Below are 23338 nucleotides of genomic sequence, written 5' to 3' on the forward strand. Positions count from 1 at the left end.
AATTTGAAAAACAGATCTCCATTAAAATTCCTACATTTCTTCACCATGAATCAGGAATCTTGAAGTAGTATATCTATTCGCTGGAAATCACTTACCGTCGAAACAATTAGCTAACCAGCAATAAAATTCCCAGACACAACTCACAGGAACAGTCTCCAATTACCTGTTCTCTTCCAGCAGCTATTAAGAACTTCAAAGACAGCTGCTCGTCCGTGGAAATTACCCGCTGAATGTGGGTTTGATCGTTTCTCTCTCTCGCCGAGTTGTATTCAAATATCCCTGTGGAGGAAGTAAGATTCATTAACGCAAAAGGATTATTCTACAGTAATTGTGGTATTCATAAGGGACTTGTATGTACACACACATACACACACACACACACACACACACCGAAAAATCTGTAAAAAAGTATTAATCGATAGTTTTGGTCACACTAAAGCAACGATACTTCAGAGAAAAATATGAAATTAGCTTCCGTATTTGGAAATATGCAATGTAATACATTAAGACTGTTTTCTATAAAAAGGAGAGAAAGAGAAAACTTGATTAAAAAAAATATACATAAAACTTTAAAATGATTCATCAGCCTGTTTTCGGCTACTGAACTACCATCTAGTCCTGTTCTGCAATGTAATAGAATAGAACATACAATTTAGGCCAAAGGCCAAGGACTGGGACCTTTGAGGTTATTCAGCGCTGAAATGGACATTAAGAGTAAAGGGGTTTGGACGGGATAACAGGAGGAAAACTTTGCAGTTGCACTATGCAACAATTGCTAGGAGAGGGGCCTGGGAAAGTAATAATAAAAATATGAAAGGAGGGACAGTAAAAGGAATGAAAGGGGTTGCAGTTAGGGGCCGAAGAGACGCTGCAAGGCAGCTGAAGTAATGCCTACAGTATCACCTTTGAGGCGCACTGACGGCACTAACCCTCCTACTGGCTCCTCTGAAGTAGAGCGCTAATGAATAAGAAAACTTGTCGATTCAATTTACTGCCCTTAGTTCCGAAGGAAGATTTTGACACATTGCGTATTTTTATCCCAAGAGCCGTTCCTTCACGTAGCAACTGGATGTTCTCCCCTTTAATAAATCTGAGTTTCTTGCGACATATAAAAAGAAAAAGAAAAAATCAAGGTAAGACAGTCAGCCTTAAGGAAAAATACTTTGAGTCCCAAATCTAAAGTATTTATAATGCAACGCTAAAACCCAATCTATTTCTAATGCAATTGAAACATACAGTTCACGATCAACCTGCTATTACATCCCGGTCTTTTTTCAATTTCATAAATGGGTTATTGATTGATTTATAAGTTATGCATAATGCCAAGCACTGGGGCAACTAAGGTCATTCAGCGCTGAAACGGAAATTTACAGTGAAAAGGTTTGAGAGGTGAACAGGAGGAAAGCCTCGCAGTTGCACTACACTATGAAGCAATTGTTAGGAAAGGGTGGAAAGTAAGATGGAAAAAAGATAATATGAAAGGAGGTACAGTAAAAAGAATGAAAGTAGTTACAGCTAGGGGCCGAAGGGACGCTGCAAAGAACCTTAAATTGCCTACACTGCACCGTATGAGGTGCATTGATGGCACTATGCCCCTACTGGGATAAATGGGTTATATGTGGGGTGCAATCAACCATAAGCAATTCAGTCTGTTATTGATTTGACAAGAATAGGGAGGTCATACACTGTCCCTAGTCCACATTGCCCTACAATGGCTTTGAGAAGCATTATTATTTTGTTCCAGTGACGCAGCTTCATATTAAGGGCAATCACGTCTTCCCTAGCATCCAGAAGCCTAGTGGGTCTGGAAATCTACTGGAAATCAATTTACAAGAATCTCAGTATGATTCCGTTTGACTCTGGTATATCAGAAAAAAGTCTTTCTCAATTTGAAGGTGAAATTACAATTTTATATTTTAAGTGGCTAATAATGCAAACAACCTAATACGACCTGTGTAGTCCAGGCCGGAAGAAAACGGTAAAAACAGGATGATGTACAAAATTAAGCATTATGTTCGAGAGAGGCAGTTTACTATATTCTTGAAGAAGAGAAGGTTCTGGGAACTGACGATAACTGAAGTGAAAATTCTAAAAAGTTAGGAATTTTGACAAGTCAGGAAATACTATCTGAAGAGTATTTTCTGATGGACAGCAATGAGGTGAATTGAACTGAATATAGAACTTAGGCCAAAGGACAAGCACTGTGACCTATGAAGTCATTCATTGCTGAAACCGAAATTGGCAGTAAAAGGTTTGAAAGGTTTAGCAGGAGGAAACCTCAAAGCAGTTGCACTATGAATCAATTGTTAGGAGAGGATGGGAAGTAAGATGGAAGAAAGAGAATATGAAAAGATGTACAGTAAAAGGAAGGAAAGGGGTTGCGGCTAGCGGCCAAGGCACGCTGCAAAGAACCTTAAGTAATGCTTACGGTGCACCACATGAGATGGAATGACAGCAGAGAGAGAGAATCCCACTATTTCGCAGAACAGGATATGGTAGAATAAACCCTATCAGTACAACATGCTATATCAACTATATGTTTACAGAGAGAGAGAGAGAGAGAGAGAGAGAGAGAGAGAGAGAGAGAGAGAGAGAGAGAGAGAGAATCCCACCATTACGAAGGATATAGCATTCTAGAATAAAGCCTATCGCTAAAAAGTACTGTATCAACTATATGTTTACAGAGAGAGAGAGAGAGAGAGTCCCACCAGTTCGAAGGATATAGTATTCTAGAATAATGCCTATCACTACAAAATACTGTATCGACTATGTTTACAGAGAGAGAGAGAGAGAGAGAGAGAGAGAGAGAGAGAGAGAGAGAGAGAGAGAGAATCCCACCATTTCGAAGGATATAGTATTCTAGAATAAAGCCTATCACTACAAAATACTGTATCAACTATGTTTACAGAGAGAGAGAGAGAGAGAGAGAGAGAGAGAGAGAGAGAGAGAGAGAGAGAGAGAGAGAGAGAGAGATAAAATCCCACCATTTCGAAGGATATAGTATTCTAGAATAAAGCCTATCACTACAAAATATTGTATCGACTATGTTTACAGAGAGAGAGAGAGAGAGAGAGAGAGAGAGATAGAATTCCACCATTTCGCAAACGGATATAGGCAATTCATAGAATAAAGCCCTAATCGCTAGAAAATACTGTATAAACTAAGTTATTTACAGAGAGACAGGAGAGTGAGTAGAGAGAGGAGAGAGGGATGGGAGAGGGAGAGAGAGAGAGAGAGAGAGAGAAACTGTTCAACTCTGTTAATAAATCAGAACGCCATTAATACCAACTGACATTTAGTGTTAAGTATCGAGAATCGTATCTGAAAACGCTGAAGTGTATAACATTGCATATGAAATCCTCCAACAGTGACTAAATGTCTTACCTTTGACACTTCAAGCAATGCATAAACAAACAATGATTGTGTTGCTGAATTTAAGCCGACATATGACTCAATCGTAGTCGTCTGTTCTTGAAGAATCAAAATAAGGATGAGGTCTCATTCTGACTGGCATTTGTTTTCATCTTTTATCTGCCCCAAATGACTTGACTAATTATCTTGCCTGTTACAATGGTTGTGCCGGAAATGAAGTCACAGAAAAAAACAGTCACAGGAAAAAAGTCACGGGAAAAAAAAAAGTGTCAATTTTGGCCAGGAAAAAAAAAGACATTGATTTATGGTGACCGGTAACATACAGGGAAAAATTCACAATACTTCCTGGGATGCCATTCATTGTCTTTATGATATCTACAGTTATGTTTTTATGGTAATCCCCAGCGGGTTTGCACTAAACACGCCGGAAAAGTGGATACATAACGAGTTAAAGCTAAGAAAACAAAAAAAATCCCCAACGGCCATGTTTGTTTGTTTGTATGGTGTGTTTACGTCGCTTGGAACCAATGGTTATTCAGCAACGAGACTCAACGGGCTTGATCGTGACTTCCAAACGCAACGGGTCGAGAGTGCACTTCTGGTCCACCAAGAAAATACCCATCTCCACACCTCAATGCCCGAGAATCGAACTCGTGGCCACCGAGGTGGCAGGCCAAGACCATACCGAGCCAACAGCCTTTTGCTAAACACTCCGCAAAGGTGGATACATGGATGCATACATATCGGGTTAAAACCTAGGAATGATCAAAGTGACTTATTCCTGTGGCTTTATTTATTTATTTTTTTTTTTTTTTTTTGCTGTCGTTTTAGAAACTGAAGTGAAATACCTTCAGATCATTAAAACTGCGAATGGTTAAATCCATATCGTGTCCCTCTGTACAAGGAATCTCGCCCCATACCACATATTAGTGATAAAACTTTATTATTTAATAGACCTCCTATCTGCTTAAATTAACCACTTAACTCGCTTGTGTAAAAGTCAACTCACGTACCCTTCGCTTCATGACGTCATTCACCGTAATGGGCTTAGTAATGTTTATGCCAATTACGGTCCATTCAAATTCTATCTTGAACCTCATTACGAACGGACCTTAAAGAATATGTAAACATTCTCAAACAGCGATGGGAGCAAGAGAAGCAAAGAGGAAAGCTAATCTTTATTAGGAAGCATTAACTCAGTACTGACCATAGCGACTTCTAGCCTAGAATGGGCCGGTTGAAGTTGGTCGTCGTTTCAAATCCTAGCCAAGGACACTGTGATGCGTAAATTCTTATTTGAAGGTTATTTTATGATTAACATGAGTGACTTGATGAATCGTAAGGAATCAGAATTAATTTGATCTAAACCAAGTCATAGTTTAACATTCTGCATTATTGGAGTATGTGCTTGACTAGAGTTTTGCTCATTCCCATAGCATTGCAAAACAAGTTACGTACAACTTAAGCGTTTAAACCTCTTCGCTCTGTACTCTGATCATTAGATTTATATTTAGACGAAAATATAATGGGAGGGGGCGAATGAAATTAATCAAACTCTCAAACAATAGGTCTTGGCTGTTACTTGCATACTCTTAAATGAATTAGACAGCTTCCAATGCAATGGCTAATGAACCACTTTTGAATACCAAGAATGCATATTACCACCACAGTTTGGACGATTCACAGGTACAGCGCTCTATGTCACTTTACTTCAGGCTATCATACTCTTGCTTGTTAAAATACTTGAAGAAGTTACCCATTCAGATTAGCGTTAAATAGGACTGTTAATACTTATCGTGGTCGTCTGTAAAAGTTAACTCTCCAAATACTACATGCCAGCGAGTAAACTCACATAATTTAATATCTCTCGTCTATTGCGCAGTAGAACAGACCACGTAACGCGTTACTGTGATGATTTTCCTTTTACCATTCGCTTCATGTTTCACCGTGAAGTACTTAACCACATTACTTCATGAAACACATTACTGACTTAAAAGAATATGTAAAGCGATTATGTAAAGTAAAGGACAAAGCCAAACACTGAACTTTACGAAACAGTATTCAAGACTGATTTCATAGTATAAAGTCAATAGGTTCTGAAATACCATGTGCAAACTAATACATTAAGTATTTTAGTAGTAGGGCAATTTTTTTTTACAGAGTAAAAGACGTTTAGTCTTGTTTTGCTTTGTTTCATTCTACATTATTTCTCTAGTATTTGCTAGACTTGAGTTTTGTTCATTCCGACAGCATTACGGAACTAGTTACGTACAGTCGCGCAAAAGATTACGTTTACCCCCTGCGTTCACTAGACACGCTAAATGGCAACGCCGCTTTTGTTTGCGTAGTAAAAAATGTTGAAATATGAATGAATTCGCTGTTCGCAAAGGGAAGCCTTATTGGTGGAGGCGTTTCCTTATCAGTTAACATATTTTCACTTAATTATTTGAAAAGAAATAAAATGACTTGATAAAAAAAAAAGTGTAAAAACAAACTACAATGAGATTCATGGTTTTATACACGATTTTTCAAGATTATATAAGACGGTTTATCAGAGGGAAATTACAAAAAAGTAGTATCATCATACTATTGTTTTTGGCTCTAGAGACTTGACGTAGGAAATGGAAGAGCAGGGACGGGAAATGGGTTGTTCGGGAAGAGGGAGGAGTTGTTTGTAAGGTAGAGACAACTATCCAAGCATGTATAACTTCGGTAACGATTTGTCTCTTAACTCCTAAACCTTTTAAAGCTAGTTCTGATTTCCCATTGAAACGATAAATAATGTAGCTAAAACGACCGAAAAATATTGATACAATTTATATAAAATCATATTGACATAACCTATCCCTATACACGAAATGAGAGAGATATTTACCTAGAACGTCAAACGAATGACTGGAGGTAAGGGTGCCTCTGATTGGCTGATTACAGTTATGAACATTAATTCGTTTATCGACAAATGCAATTAGGCTCATTATCTATTTTGTGTAATCCAAACAGTTTCATTTGAATATTATCTCTTCTACGCTGAAAGTTCTTTCAAATTTGTGTACTTCAATCCAAAAGCGGAGGAAAAGTAGTTCCATCTTGAATAGCCAACCTTTCTGTATATCGTTATCAGAACAGAATAAAAAAAAGTTTTTTTTTTTTTTTTTGCAAGAATATGGATGAATAAAATTATTGAAAATATTGAATTCCCAACAAATAGATACACAGGAGTTTGGAGATGATAATACATGGACAGAGAAATTTGAACTGAAAAAAAATTCTATGTAATGTATTGGCGATCCTGATATGAATTCTATTTTTAGACATATCTTGTAGCAGTTGTCGGATAACATTTATTTTTTTTAGCTCATTCGTTGTGGCTAAGAATTTAGGATGTCTACCCAAAAATGATCAGCTAAGAACGAAGTTTCGTTTACACCAACCGCTGCTGAGATCACCCAAACAACTTTTGATTTAGTTATTTTTCACTACTAACATAATCTTAGCATGCCACAGTTTTAATCATAAATTATCAGCCACTGACCGTTGCTAAACGCTCTTTTACATTCAATTATACTTATTTAACATTCTTTATAACATGGTCACTCATAGACTGCATATATTTTTCGTTTACCATATACAAAAATTTTACAGTAACCTATATATACATATACATAAAATTAAATAAGCTTTATCTATTTCGGTGTTCATCCCTTGAGAGAGATTACCTGACAGTGGTTCAAATACAGTAATGAGGAAAGAACTTGTCTTCCACGTAAATGCTGGAGTAATGGCATGGCTTGGCTGTTCACTCATTAATATCATAAAAGAATGCTGGCCACATTTAAGAAAATAGACGAGCAAAATAAATTTGATGTATTTTGCTAGATATTTGTGTGATCACATTATATCAATCTCTCGTCTTCTGAAATGGGTTGGGGATTATGTATAAGTTTTTAAAGAAACGTGTCTATAAAATGTTTACTCAAATGTAGTTACTGTATTTTAAAATTTCCAGTAATTTCATTTATATACTCGAAAACTCAGAACTATGGTTATTAGATTTCAAAACATTATTGTGTGAGCCGTACTACTACTAATAATAATAATAACGCAACTGGTATTATGCAGACACTAAGTTATAAATCATTTTGTTCTTTGATAATCTACAGGATGGACCAAAATATAACTTGCTACTATATTTCCATCACCAAAGTAGAAACCTAATAGCCAATTAACATTTAAAGTTTATCAAAATCACTATCTTGTCCAGCCTTCATAGTTTGCGATCACCTCATGCAACCTATTTGGCGTAGATGCAACGTGGTTGTAAATCATTTGCCGATTTCGTCGGCATAAGAACTTCCACTCTCGTAATGTGCGCTCAGTCAGTTGGTGTGATCGCTCCTGTCCTTGCTCCCAACTGCTAACTATTTCCCCATACATTTAGGTTTCATGTCGCACCCTTTGCTAGCACATGCCAGGGGTTAAATATCTGGTTGTTCTGGAAAACATTGCCTAACAAGGAGGGCATTAAGAATAGAAGTTATCCTGCAAAAAAAAAAAATGAAGCAATTATCGCCGAAAAGATTTTTGTATCATTTGTATAATTTTGTATAATTGAAAAACTTATTAGATGCTATGAAACTTTATAGTAGCTTGCCATTATCTAATAATGATGAGCAAGACAATGAATATCGTATAATTCATTCCTTCAGGGTAGGGAAGGGGTTATGCATGCACAGAAGACACCATTACTACTTCTAATATCTCTCTAAATTTTTCAGCAGTTAAGCGGCCGCCAACTTCAAGTTCTCCCGCACCGTGTAATTGCACCCAACCCTATACATAGCATGACAATATACAGTAACTCTGAGCAATTTCATATATGAACTGTTACTCGTGTCATGTGTTGCTTTGGCGCCTGCAGAGTAATAGTCCGTGAGTTGCCGAAGTGAATGTCTCCACATCACTGAATGTTACTCGAGCCCAGTAATCAAGGGTTTTATCAGCATACAGACGTGCAAAAGCCAATCTTGCCCTTTTATGGTGTTCAAATTTCCCCTTTTTAAACGGATCCGATAAAACATATCTGCATTATGAAGATGATTCCTCACAGTGATGTGCAGAGACTTCTAAATGCAGCTCGTCCCTAATGGCAACTGCATTCTTAAGAGACATTAATGCAGTCAACATTTTGGTTATCATCTGCAGAGGTCTTCCTAGGTCCACCGCTCCGGTATTTATCTTTGAGGTTTATGTATGCAAAGTTCCCTTGTATTGAAACCGCACAGTTTGACAGCCTCTCCCTTTTAGCACAAATATTGCCCCTCGTTGGCAAAGCCTTTTCTCTTGAGAGTTCTTTCTCAATAAGGTTTTGGTTTTTGTTTCTCGAGGTTTGCAAAACATTGAGGTAAACCTTTTCTCTTGGCCAAAAATTAAGGCCTTAGTTTCGGGCCCACTTTCACGGATAATTAGCTTGTTGGAAAAAGACCATCCCCCACCCTTATCCATAAACTCAATCTCAAAAACCAATACCTTCCAACATAATTGGAAGCGAACATATGCCGATCATAAAAACTTATGAGTTATACTTATATCGATAGCATATAGTTTACAAACAATCTCTCTCGTATTGAAAAAATGGGTTGTGGGCAACTATTGTGATTTTGTAGCAATTGCATCGACATTTACTTTGCCAGTGTTGTGACTATTTTTGAAATTTAAATTTCGCTGTAGGTTCTAAATATCTTTAATTTATGAGAAAAAGCGTTAACAAAGCTATGCAGAGTTTTAGATAGTTAACCGTTCCTACCCTCCCTCCGAACTACCACCACCTTCCATTCTGCCCCCCTCCACCCCCATCACCTTCGTCAGTCTTAGAAGCACGATGATTTTACTCTGCTTAATTCCCTCCTGTAGAGAGTTTAATTTAATCCCGATAAAAAACAAACTAAATTTTCTAGTTCCTGATAGTTCACACTTTATCAATGTCTTAGTTTTTATGATATACGCAATATATGGCAACTGGTAAGAAGTCTGCACCAATGAGGATGGTCTACTACATAAACAAAAGTAGTTGTACTACAAATAAAGAGTATTTACCCCTCTAAGCAAAGCACACTGCACAAGTTCAGATTCAAAGGTTTACAAATTTTTTCCATGCCTGTAATTACCAAACTTAATTCTAGAAGTCTTACACATTGTAACAAACTTCAAAGAAACAGACTTTAAATTTTAATATTTCAATTTTGATTTTAAATTTGAGATTTTGCTAAAAATTCAGGTTATAACGTTCAGATACGAACAACCTAAAACACTCAGACTGGAGCAACAGAAACAAAGAATAAAGTTTTTGGTTTATTATCATTAGGGAATACTAAATACTAACCAAAGTGACTTCCACACTGAAATGTGGTTGTTGAAAGGTGGTCCCACTAAAATGTGATTGTTGAAAGATTGCTGCAAGAGTCCTTGCCAAGGACAAAGTCAATACGTATACTATCAGTTCTCTCATTTATGTAGAATTCTAACATTTCTATAGTACAAATAAAAGATTTAATCACACCATGGCCAAGGATGATCAGTTCTCTCATTTATGTAGAATTCTAACATTTCTATAGTACAAATAGAAGATTTCATCACACCATGGCCAAGGATGATCAGCTTTCTCCAGTGGTCCTTTCATATCTGGAAAAGAAACCAATAAATTTTTCCTTCCTAAATTACCTACTAATTTTAGAATTTAAATTTTTTAAATTATCAAGTTACTCTAGTCTTTTTACTCAAAATCTTTTTACTCAAATTACTTATTTGCAAGAGACTTAGCTCTAAAAACAGTTAACCCTCAAACTTACTGTTTACATATATTATCTCTAAAAACATTTAACCAATAAACTCAATTGAAGCTTAAAAAAATTACGTTAAAAAATAAAATTTACAGAGTTTACAATAAATTTTTAATTTAGTTTTAAATGCTTTATCGAGTAACCAAAAGGATTACCCGTTAAAAAGATATGCTAATTACCTTCAAACTATAGACAACCCGTTAAAAAGTTAATAAATTCGTAAAGTGAAAACATTAAAACTTTGCATTTATTTAAATAATGCAAGCCCCCTGCAACAAACGGTGGAACCATAGCCCATCACTTGTTACAGGAAACGTCAACTCCCCCATCAGGGGCGCCGCCCCTGATGGGGGAGGACTAGCTTGCCGAAGAGCTTATAGAAAGTTTAAAAACTTCTCACGCTTACCTTCTGGTTCAGGGCGGAAAATACATTACCTTGGCGTTTAACAGACATCAAACAATGTACCAAGGCCTCTGGTCTAAATTGCTTAACCGTCAAGGATTAGTCCAAGCCACAGTACAGCAACCACTGTCCCATTTTGACACAATGATGGATTACACCTCTGAAGTAAAGCGTATGCCCTCGCACCTGCAACAACGAGAAACATTTAAAAATGACTGTACACTTACATTTATACACACTTTATACATCACACACTTTAAAAACTAAACTCATAACTAGATCGAAACAATACAAACTCACATAAAAAAAAAAAACCTTGAAACCAACAAGCCTTACCACAAAGCAACCTCGCGACAACATCACTTAAAACCCAATAACTAAAACGAATGATTGACAACTTACAAGGTGATGTCTGGTAACATTCAAATCGGAGCCTAACGCAGGTGGAGCCAAGGACGACAAACGAAAGAGATAATAGAAGCACTTCTTTTCGGGTCATTCCACAACCGTCCAATAGGTGGCGGTAACTGAAGACAACCTTAGCAGACTACTTTAAACTTCTTAATGGATTTTTTCCCTGTAGGGGGCTAGTGCCATCAGTGAAACTCATACGGTACACTGTAAGCATTACTTAAGATTCTTTGCAGCATCCCTTCGGTCCCTAATTGCAGCCCCTTTCCTTTATGTTACTATACCCTCATTCATGCTCTCTTTCTTCCATCTCACTTTCCACCCTCTCCAAACAATTGATTCATAATGCAACTGCGAGGTTTTCCTCCTGTTACACCTTTCAAACCTATTTACTGTCAATTTCCGTTCTAGCGCTGAATAACCCCATGGGTCTCAGCGCTTGGCCTTTGGCCTAAGCTATATATTCATTTCAATTCAATGGATTTTTCAGTGTTATACATTAATGATTATAATAGATATAATACTATCTGTTTTGCATTTTTTGCAGTTTGGTGATCTCTGTAACTGCTTGTCCGCCAGAGGTTCATGGCAACTTCCAGACTGGCTACATAATAATGATGTATTGCTTGGAAAGATCGACGTAAATTTGGCAACACTGACTTCACAAAGAGATTGGACTTTTATTCTTGTTGATGGTGTTATTGATTATATACAAACTAAATTTATGACAGTTTCAACTTAGCAAATAAAAACGTAGTACAATTAGGAAATTAATCAGCATTATCATTGTCATTCTGTAATCATTTCAGGTTACTGGGAGTAAGATTTTAATCATCATTATGTCATTGCCATTCTGTAATTATTTCAGGTTTGTGGGAGTTAGAAAATTAATGAGCAGCGTACAATGCCATTCTGTAATTATTTCGGGTTGATAGAGGTAAGTAGCTCGTTGCTCAAAAAAAAAAAAAAAAAAAAACAGCAGTAATTTGATATATGGAATATGAAAAATTGTATTTTTGCAAGCATCATACTTACAAGCCCTTTTAATACAGAAATATAGTTCCCCCATAAACCAGGATATCCGTTCTTTTCATGGAGATGATCAAATTTCAAATCCGTTCTCCCAAATACATAAAGTGATGCAATAATTGCAATAATGAATGTTATCAATATGATTTTTACCATCAAATGCTGCTCGTTGTTCATACTCTTGTGACTGATACACATTCAGCTCCTCGTTGGACGAGTGGTTTTCGCGCTCGGGTACCAGTTCGGTGGTCCGAAGTTCGATTCTCGGCTCGGCCAACGTGGAATCAGAGGAATTTATTTCTGGTGATAGAAATTCATTTCTCGATATAATGTGGTTCGGATCCCACAATAAGCTGTAGGTCCCATTGCTAGGTGACCAATTGGTTCCTAGCCACGTAAAAATATCTAATCCCTCGGGCCAGCCCTGGGAGAGCTGTTAATCAGCTCAGTGGTCTAGTAAAACTAAGATATACTTAATTTAACTGCTGCACATAAAGAACACAGACGGGCATAGATATAGCGGAACAAACTGGAATTTACATGCTCGTGCATGTTTATTCAACAGCTGTTTCACTGACTGTGTGTATCCCTGCTTAATATCAGGTAATTACTATACAACCGGAGTTATTGAGCGCTGGGCTTATTTATATATTCATTTATTTTTTAACCTTATAGGTAAGATGCGTGAAAGAAGAGTGAGGGCAGTTTGCTAGCTAACCATGGTAGGTTATAGTTTAGAAAGTAAATTATTAGTAAGGGAATGTATATTGTGCTTTATCCACAATTTTATTGGGGTAAGGGTATGATATCTCTTACTATGGCGTTAATACTAAACAAGACGCAAAGGCGGACGCATACCGAGTTAAAAAAATAACATTCCAACGGTCTTGTACTAAACACGACGCGTAGGTGGACACATACCTGGTTAAAAAAAAAAAAAAAAAAAAGTTCCAACGGTCTTGTACTAAACAAGACGCAAAGGTGGACACATACCGGGTTAAAAAAACAAGTTCCAGCGGTCTTGTACTAAGCAAGACGCAAAGGTGATAAACTACATACTGGGTTAAGACCCTTGGGGTTGCTATCTAGGAAAGATCATATTGCCTTTCTTTTTCTGAATCTTTTTTTTTCTGTTACTTTTTTACCTATGACATTTTTACCTGGATTCAGGAAAACACAGGTACAATATTGTATGCCAGTACCCTAACACAGTTGGGAGAAAAATCATAAAAAAGAATAACCCTGTAAAAATTATCTGAAGATATTGGTGTGTTGATGATATCTGTTGCTTAGGTTGTGATTCTTGCTATATATGGGTGAAAGTGGACGTTCGTTTGGTAAATACAACTCTTTAGCTTGACACGCCTTTGAAAAAATGTATTGAAGTCGCCCTCATTATGTTAAATTATACCTTTGATGGAAACTTGGGAAGTTCTGAAAATACAAGCAAAGAAATTTGTAAATATGCAGGTATTAGTAATTTTAGAAATGTATCTGGTCAATTGTATCTTTCCTAAATCAAAGTCATGATTTAGAACTAAATCACCTTGTTGGCTCGTTAGCGGAAGACTCCAGGTTTCTCGAATAATTTTGGAATTGACTTAAAGGCCCAACAAGCAGCTTAACATCTTTATTACTTTCTGTAACGTTTGTTTGTATGTATGCTTTCATGCTATACTTTTTTTCTTGAGATGTATATCATACTCCTGAGTTGTATATCATACTCCATAGCAGTTGGACGAAAGCTATGTAATATATATTTTTAATGGACTGTGCTTTGTACCAGGTATTTTATTGTGGATTTCACCTAACATTTACGAGAAGTATGACGCGGTACTCTTATATTTCATATGGATAATAGTTAATTAGATCTATATATATATATATATATATATATATATATATATATATATATATATATATTACAAATATTATATCTAGAAAGTACGTTAACATGCAGGAACGAGATGGAGAGAGAGAGAGAGAGAGAGAGAGAGAGAGAGAGAGAGAGAGAGAGAGAGAGAGAGGTGTTCTGGCTAGAATCATACCAGGAAACAGATGCTTTTTCAGTCTACAACATCTTTTAAAGAGCAGAAACATCACAGGGTCTACCAAGTTAGAATTACAACACCATTAATAGGCCAGTGGTACTATATGGTTGTGAGACCTGGACACTGGCTAAACGTCAAAAAAAGAGACTAATGATTTTTTTCAAAACATTTGCGTGGAATAACAGGTCCCATTTACGATATCAATGAAGGTGTTTGTAGAAGCCGGCGCAACAATAAGATAGAGATTTAACCAGACATCCGTTCATAACTACCTATTTAAGATAGCAGAGGATACGTTGTGGCTGGACATGTTACAAGGTTACAAGGAGTTACAAGGATTAGGATGTCTCAAAGACTTGTTAGTCCATCCGAGGAGACGTCGTGTGCTCAAGTGAGCAGGTTTCACTGTGCATTCACAGTGTCCTAATGATTTTGTCTAGCTTTCTTTTAAACTCTTCCACACTGTTGCTGTTTACAACTTCTGGTGGCAGTTTATTCCATGTGTCACATATCTTGGATGTGAAGAAGTTCCCACAATGTGGTTGGAATGGAAGAGACCAGAAAGACTGAAGAGGTTATGATCAGTAGAAGTGAGAAGACCGGTGCAGGAGACCGAGGATGAGATGGAGAGATATAATATGTTTAGGGATCTAAGAGAATTGGGAGTGGAGGACGATCTTGAAAATAACTGGAGAGATGCAGCACTCGACAGGGGAACGTGGAGAGGTCTGGCGCAAGCGACCATGGGCCACCAAGAGGCCCGAGAGCCACCGGAGTGAGTGAGTGTATATATATATATATATATATATATATATATATATATATATATATATAATGCACATGTATGTATGTACCCTCGAGTTAACATTTTTTTTCGCAATATATGTGCATGTCTGTTTTCTTTAAGTGTAGCAGTCACAGCAATATAAGCAATGAGCAGCATTTAATGGTAAAATTTGTATTGATGACTTTGATATATTAAATGCTGCTCATTGCTTATATTGCTGTGACTGCTACACTTAAAGAAAACAGACATGCACATATATTGCGAAAAAAATGTTAACTCGAGGGAACATACATACATGTGCATTGAACAGCAGCTGTTTCATTGTCTCTCTGCTTAATTACTGTGCAACTAGGGCTTATTAGTAACTATACATACATTCTCTATACTCCCCGTAGGAGGTTAGTGCCGTCAGTGCACCTCATGCATTGCACTGTAGGCATTACTTAAGCTTCTTTGCAAACGTGCCTTCGGCCCCTAGCTGCAACCCCATTTCGTTCCTTTTACTGTACCTCCTTTCATATTCTCTTTCTTCCATCCTACTTTACACCCTTTCCTAACGATTGCTTCATAGTGCAACTGCTTTGAGTTTATCCTCCTGTTACACCTATCAACCCTTTTACTGTCAGTTTCTATTTCAGCACTGAATGGCCTCATTGGTCTCAGTGCTTGGTCTTAAGCCTAAATTCCATATTCACCTAAATTCATTCTCTGTATTCCCTTAATACACAATTTATCAAATTTCAGAGATAAGCGCCAAGAAGGATGAAGAAAGCAAACCTAGCATGTGTTCCATATATATGTAAGTGAAGTGGTTAACGGAAGAGAACATCTGTAATATTTGCTCAGTTGATGATCCTGGATTGTAAGTAAACCCTCTTTTAAACATGTTTTATTCAAAGTAATTGCTGCCTCAGCTGCGTTAGTTTTATAAAGGTTCTTCTCTATTTTTGTAATTATTGCAGATACTTATAGCTGAAATTTACTGAACAGGTTTTAGACTGAACAATCAAAGGTTGGATGTTACAGAAAATGTTGATCAAATTTTCCTTCTCGTACAACCATTGTCAATTGAAACTACCTAATTACCTCCCCCAACCCACCACTCTCTCTCTCTCTCTCTCTCTCTCTCTCCCTTTCAAAGGAGGGGGTGGGGTGTCCAGTAGCCAGAGACATAACACACCATTAGTATATCATAGTTTCTTTTATATCAAACTACATAATTCTCTCGTTTATAAAATCTAACACGCGCTTCCTTTCTCTCTGTCAGTTCCAATGTAAGTTTTCTTGTTCTGTAAAACCAATAGCAGTTAATTTTTCTTCATTGTAGTCGTTTTGGCTGCTAAAGACTACCGTCGAGATTACAGGGTTTTTTTTCTTTTCTTTTTTTAGGAGCTTACTGACCATATGTTCGTGTTCCGTTGTAATAGGCCTCTGATTCACAATTGACTAACAATCAGATATATAAGTTGAATTGAACATTCAACATAACCCCACACCCGAACACGCGGCGCGCGCACACAACACACACACACACACACATATATATTCATACATATATATATATATATATATATATATATATATATATATATATATCAATATATATCATTATATATATATATATATATATATATATATATATATCATATATATCAATCATATATATATATATATATATATATATATATATATATATACATACATATGTGTAATGTGTAATGTGCGTGGTGGGGGTGGGGCTCAAATTGAATGTTCGGTTTAATTTATATATCTGAATGTTAGTCAATTGTAGTGAATCAGAGGCCAATTAAAACGGAACATAAACATATGGTCAGTATCCTTCAAAGATTTATTACATAACTTTAGTAAAAAGATTAGCTTCCATCACAACTTGCTAACCACCGAAATAATGATATATACCTGAAAATCGAACCTAGTGCCTAGTCACTGACATTTCGCTAATCTGATTCCAAAGGAAATATATAGAAATAAAAGGTATAATATTGACATAATAATAGATATGGCGTCCAAAGAATACAGTCACCAGTACAAAGTGATGTAAAGCAAGAATATCTTCATAAGGAAGTTTTATTAATAAAGATGGCTGGTCTCTCGTTTCTTACCGCCATCTGTTGGTCGGACGAGCAATGAACAAAGGAGAGTTTAGTTCTAGTACGTCGCTCTTCATCGTCCTTTGGCTTGTCTTGTTTGGGTGTTGGTCGACGGTCGTCCCGACTCCAGGGTCGTGGTTGTGGTGAACAGAGAGACGGTTACCAGTGTTGCTGTTTCAAGGGATTACTTTCAAAATCTATGGCGGAAATGAGGCTTTTAGGGAGAAGTTGTTGGGTACGAATTTTTTTCGTGGGGTTTTGTGGAATAATAATAGATAAATAAATAAAATTTATTTATAATAATATTTCCAAATGCAAAATATTAAGAATATATTCCAGCGACTTAAATTAACTGATTTTTTCTTTTAAGTGGGTGAAAGCTCTCCTGGTCATAGTGGCTATACTGATAATTCGCCAGCCGGGATTGTATGCAAGATGTTATTTAATTTTTCATTCTGGACAGAAGTTAATGAGAAGAGAAATTCAATATGGCAGCGAAGATTTTAGAATTTTTCATCATTGGCCTTTGTCATTCTTTCACTGCCATTCTCTAATGCCTCGGTCGAGAGGATATATTCTCTCAGATGAACGCAGTGCACAATAAGCTAAGGAACCGCATAGTTGTAAGGAGTGTAGAGGCAATTTTACAAATAAGGTATGGCCTAAAGTTTCAAAATGAAAGTTGCGTAACTTTTGAGCCACCTATTGACACGATAAAAAATTTTATGGCTAAGGATGTGATTAAATATAGTGATTTGTTGGCTTTAGCAGATGAGGAGGACTAAGAGGAGGAATATTAATGTTAATTTGTTTTGAATATCTTTAGTTTTATGCTAGCTATTATTGATTAATGCTTCGCTTTATACATAAGTTAATTCTTATTGTCTTAATTTCCAAGGACTTTAAAGTTTAGTTTATCATTGTTGTTGTTTCCAAGGATTATTCTAATTTTTGTTTCCAAGGATTATTCTAATTTGTTTCCAAGGATTATTTTAATTTTGTCATAATTAGGTACTAAAGTCACTCGGTAGCCTTCAATGAAATTTGCCAGTGGGCATAGTTTATTTTGCAAATAAAGCAGGAAACTTCAAAGCGTATCTTATTTTTAAATCTTTTTAAAATAATCACTTAAGATTTCCTATTACTGTATATGATTCCAAGGAGTTTTCATGTGTTAAAGGGCAATCGAAGTTATGGTAAATTTAGAAAAATATATCCTGGGATATTTTGTGGGAGCCTGAGAATATTTTGTGAGAATCTTGAGATTTTCTGGTCCCATTTATGGGAATTACTACTTTTATGAAACGGCAACACTGACGGTTAGTTGGGTCTTGATGGCGGTTGGTGTTTATATCCTGGAGTTCTTGTTTTTCGAAATTTTAATTAGTCTGACGGAATGTTTGGTGCAAGTGAGCGCGCGAAGATTATCTGGTGGTGGTGGTTAGTGTCTGCTTCATGGAGTTTACTGTCTGGCGTAGGCTTAAGCGGTCTTGAGGTAAGTTCGTTACTATAGTACTAGTTGCATTTTTTATGTAGTTCTAACGTCTTGACGTGATTTACAGATAATTGGGTGTCTTGTCGATACATTGTAAAACTTATAATTCGGTTGTCGTCAACTATGAAATTAGTGTTTTGCTGGACACTATGGAGATAGTTTCCTTTGGTATTAAACTTTACACTATATTACAACCTCAATGCTGTGTTCTTAAGTCTTCTTAAGTGTTAAGTTCTTGGTCGAATCGATTAAATTTAGTTATTTTTTCTAGGCTGGTATTTAAGCTGGTATTTAAGACTCGCATGGGACTAGTGCAACTCAAGTTACTATAACGTAACCATTGAATAAAAGTTTAAGCAATTTTTTATTTAAATTTACTGGCAGTCATTTATTTACAGGTGCAAATCAACACTGAGGTCCAGTGGACAGTTTCGTCGTTGGACGTTATGCTGAAGTATTTTGCGCTCAAATCTGCAAGGCAAGTATAGTGATTATTTTTACCAAAACCAACCAGCAAGCTAGTCCTCCCCCATCAGGGGCGGTGCCCCTAATGGGGGAGTTGACGTCTCTTGTAACGAGCGATGGGTTTAGGCCCGTCGTTCGTTGCAAGAGGGCTTGCGCTTTTCTTTTTCTTCAATCTTTCTTTATTCATGAAAGAATAAACTTTATGGGTATATAGTTAGCTATTTTTAAACTCAAGTTACTTAAATTTTATGGATGCAAATAGTGTTCTCTTAAGACATTAGAAATAAAGTTCGTAACCTTCAAAGTATCTTTTTAATTTTCGTTCCATATTAATTAAACTAACTTTTTCATAGTTTTGTAATTTTTCATTTCGGTTTAATCTTTGTAAAAATTAATCTCAATTAAATTTTTTCTATAAAAATACGCATCCTACTTGCTCGGCATAGCTGATAAATGTTTTAACCTCAATGAAAAATTTTAATTTTAACATTAAATTGGCCAACTTAATTAGGGTAAAGCCTTGTAAAAAACGTTTCTCCGGCTATTACTTCTTGGCAGGTTGTCGAGGGCCTGGAACGGCCCAGCAAGTTTGGGAGGGCCTGGAACGGCCCAGCAAGTTTGGGAGGGCCTGGAACGGCCCAGCAAGTTTGGGAGGGCCTGGAACGGCCACGGTTTTGGGAGGGCCTGGAACGGCCTAGCAAGTTTGGGAGGGCCTGGAAGGCCCGCAAGGGGACCTGCAAGTTTGGGAGGGCCTTGGAACGCCCACAAGTTTGGGAGGGCCTGGAACGGCCTAGCAAGTTTGGGAGGGCCTGGAACGGCCTAGCAAGTTTGGCTATTTCGATGCTAAGTAACAGATTTGTGTGGAGAGCTATATAAGTTGCAGAGAATAAGAGACTTGGATTGGTATTTTGGTTTTAAATTTTTAATAAAATTCACAAATCTGCTTTTTTCTTTACTGTAATGTCCATCCCTGTCTTCAAATAAACAGTGTGAGAGTAATTAAAATGGGTCAAGGAGCAATTAGAATGTCATTAAATCTGATGATCCCAAGTTTCTCTTCAAAAGTGGACTAAAGTTATCTAACTTTTACATGTTCAGTGAACTTTAATGTACAGTTGATATTAGTTTATTAAAGTTGAAAATTTAATATGAAAATTTCATTTGACACTTGTAAGATTTTTAAAGCAAAATGCCTTAGTCTCGCAATGATTTTAGTGACCTTTAGGAAACGCTATGGTTTGATGTGGTTTTGTCAGAAGTAAATATGCTTTAAAGACTGGATTACTCCAGTATGCTTTAAAGGCTTGATTACTCCAGAGGGTAAAGGCCAGTCCACACGATCGGCGGACCTCCCCTCTTAACGGGCACACTTGACGGGCAAACCGTCAAATTGCCTAATGGGTCTAGTAGCAAAATCACCATGGTGGTGCCCGATGGCTTGAGCTTCGACCCAGGCAGATGAACGTTAATTATATAAATTTCTTTTATCGAGCCATTCTTTGCACCATATTCTTTTTAATCACACAAAGCAATTATCACGCTACACATTCTTTGCGGTAGGCGCCATGTTATCGTACCGCACTGAACACACTACTGGCATCGTCGGACACGCCCACTTCTCCATCGCCTCACCCGTGTGGACAACATTAATGGAAGGTTTTAAAGGTGTTAGTGCCATCAGTCTTAATTAGTGCACTGTGGGTGTTTAGTTCTTCACAGCCTTCCTTCGGCCCCTAGCTGCAAATTCCTTTTACTGTACCTCTATCTTAACACTAACACCCGTTTCATAGTTAAAACTACCTGGCTTTTCTATTACTTTTTTATAACACTGAATTTCTCTTCGTAGCTGAATGAACAGACTTCAAAGAGCTTGGACTGCGGCCTAATTGTCTATTTCATACGTCTGAAAATTCAATAAAAATAGTGCAATAATGCAAAAATATTGGCTGTCAATAGAAATAGTACTCTCAAACCAATTTGACTGGTAATAGGTAAACCGGAAATTTGTTTAGCGTTGAGTAGGACACTGGAAATTTGTAAAATTTCTTTTCCCTTTCTCTTTCTCTTTCTTTTCTTTCTTTCTATTCTTTCTCCTCTCTTCTCTTCTTTTTCCTCTTTTCTCTTCTCACTATTTGACTTGAATAACTAAAATGTGGGTCGTTGTAAGTTATTTGGAAACCAATGAATATTAAGATAGTGACTGAATGATATATATAAAGTAACCAGCAGCCTCGGTGGCATGATCGGTTTGGTCTTGGCCTGCCACCTCTGTGGCCGCAAGTTCGATTCACGGCCATTCCATTGAGAGGTTAGAGATTGTGTATTTATCGGGGATCTAGAAGTTATACTCGATGTGGTTCGCAAGTCGCGTAAGCGTTTGGTCGCGTTGCTGATTAACCGCTGGTTCCATACGACGTAAAAAACACAACACAAGACAATATAATGTAACTTCAGTACCGTGGAGAAGTAAGATGCCTAAAGGCCTGTCCACACGAGCGGCCTGATCGGCGTGCTCCGGGTTGACTGCAAATTCTTGGCCGGTTTACCCGTGAGTGTTGTCCACATGGGTGAGGCGATGGAGAGGTGGGCATGCCCGACGATGCCAGTAGTGTGTTCAGTGCGGTACGATAAACATGGTACCTACCGCAAAGAAGAGGATATTGTTTAGCATGATAATTGCTTTCTGTGTGATGAAAAAGAAGAAAAAGGAGAGAAAAATGGTGCAAAGGATGGCTCAGTAAAAGAAATGTATATGGTTAACGTACGTCTGCCAGGGGTCGAAGCTCAAGCCATCGGGCACCACCATGGTGATTTGCTACAAGGACCCATCGGGCAATTTAACGGTTTGCCCGACAAGTTGTGCCCGTTAGAGGGGAAGTCCGCCGATCAGGCCCGATCGTGTGGACAAGCCTTTAGTAAATATGATTAAGCCACACATCGAACGACCAGTTACGTAGTACTTATTATTGCGCGGTTTGTATTCATGTTTTGCTGGGTAACTAAGATTTCTTTTATTTCATTAGGAACATAGAACTAATTTTGTTACTCCGTTAACAAAAGGAAAGTAAGAGATTCGTAGGACGGGTAAGGGAGATATTACTAGTTCCTCTCTCTCTTGGGTTTTAATTATGAATACTCAGAGTCCACATGAAGCCCTGAATCTGATAAAAGTTTTCACACGAGTTGAGAATTGCAGCAGTGCAGTAAGTAAGAACATACAAACTTTGTTGAATGCAGAGCGAATATCGTTCAACAGAGTAATGGATAAATGACTATCGCCTAAGCATCCTCAGTTACATGACATTTCAATTTTATAGCGTCTCGCAAAGAAATTCCATCGCCGTAGGGGGAATAGTTGTCGTCAGTGGACCTCATGCGGTGCACTGTAGGCATTACTTAATGTTCTTTGCAGCGTGCCTTCGGCCTCTAGCTGCAACCACTTTCGATCCTTTTACTGTACCTTCTTTCATATTTTTATCCACCCTCTCACAACACTTGATTCATAGTGCAACTGCGAGGTTTTCCTCCTGTTACAACTTTCAAACCTCTTACTGTCAATTTGTATTTCAGCGCTGAATGCCCTCATAGGCCCCAGTGCTTGGCCATTGGCCTAAATTCAATATTCAACTCGACAAAGAGATTTAGAGCAACTGTCATGACTGATTTTCAGACGAACGATACTAATTTTAAAAGTGACACGAATTCAATTTACCTCTACCAAAAGCCTCGGTAGTGAATTCGTGATTTGGTATAACAAGTGAATGACTTGCTATTGTTGGCTGTCCCATGTGGGGCTTACTAATGATTAACGTGCTGTGTTGACTACATTATTCACCTGGAAGTGAATCCAGTGTTATTTCAATCCATGGCATTGAGCGCTGGATAGACAGACGGTTTCTTCGATACGAAGAGGAAAAGGTTCAGGAAAGAATAGTTTCTCTCTCTCTCTCTCTCTCTCTCTCTCTCTCTCTCTCTCTCTCATAGTCATTGGGATGATTTACCTGCTGAATGGGGATTGGATAACCTTTATTCAGGATGTGCGTGTGTGGTAGAGAGAGAGAATAGACTCGTGCCATCAATCCATTACGTTCTTCACTGAAAATGTTCGTCCCAGAGTCAAAGTATATAGTTCAGCCTTTGATTTTAAAATGAGACGATAAAATTAAACCTTAGTACGTACCTAGAGTCCTTCTAAATACTTGGATGTTTGAACAGGTCTTTGCAGCCGTAAGAGATGCGTGCATTCTTGATGGAGGCATTATCTTGAAGCATGAAAGAGTAACGAGCGCCTCAGCGGTGTGGTTGGTATGGTATTAGCGTTCCACCTCGGTGGTCGCGGGTTCGATTCTCGGCCATTCCATTGAGGAGAGAGAGGTGT

General features: G+C 37.4%; 2 long non-coding RNA genes across 2 annotated transcripts; one reads left to right on the top strand and one right to left on the bottom strand.

Moving 5' to 3' along the window:
- Nucleotides 1-9707: 9707 nt before the first annotated feature.
- On the bottom strand, nt 9708-11004 carry LOC135226315 (uncharacterized). Its single transcript, XR_010317187.1, has 3 exons — nt 10948-11004; nt 10615-10797; nt 9708-10050 (listed from the first exon to the last, which is right to left on the bottom strand). It is a non-coding gene; the product is annotated as an uncharacterized LOC135226315 (long non-coding RNA).
- A 6125-nt stretch (nt 11005-17129) lies between these two features.
- LOC135226316 (uncharacterized) lies at nt 17130-20068 on the top strand. Its single transcript, XR_010317188.1, has 4 exons — nt 17130-17235; nt 18894-18973; nt 19519-19631; nt 19784-20068. It is a non-coding gene; the product is annotated as an uncharacterized LOC135226316 (long non-coding RNA).
- Nucleotides 20069-23338: the final 3270 nt, after the last annotated feature.

This window comes from Macrobrachium nipponense, chromosome 14 (assembly GCF_015104395.2).
Source record: "Macrobrachium nipponense isolate FS-2020 chromosome 14, ASM1510439v2, whole genome shotgun sequence".
Classification (NCBI taxonomy): domain Eukaryota; kingdom Metazoa; phylum Arthropoda; class Malacostraca; order Decapoda; family Palaemonidae; genus Macrobrachium; species Macrobrachium nipponense.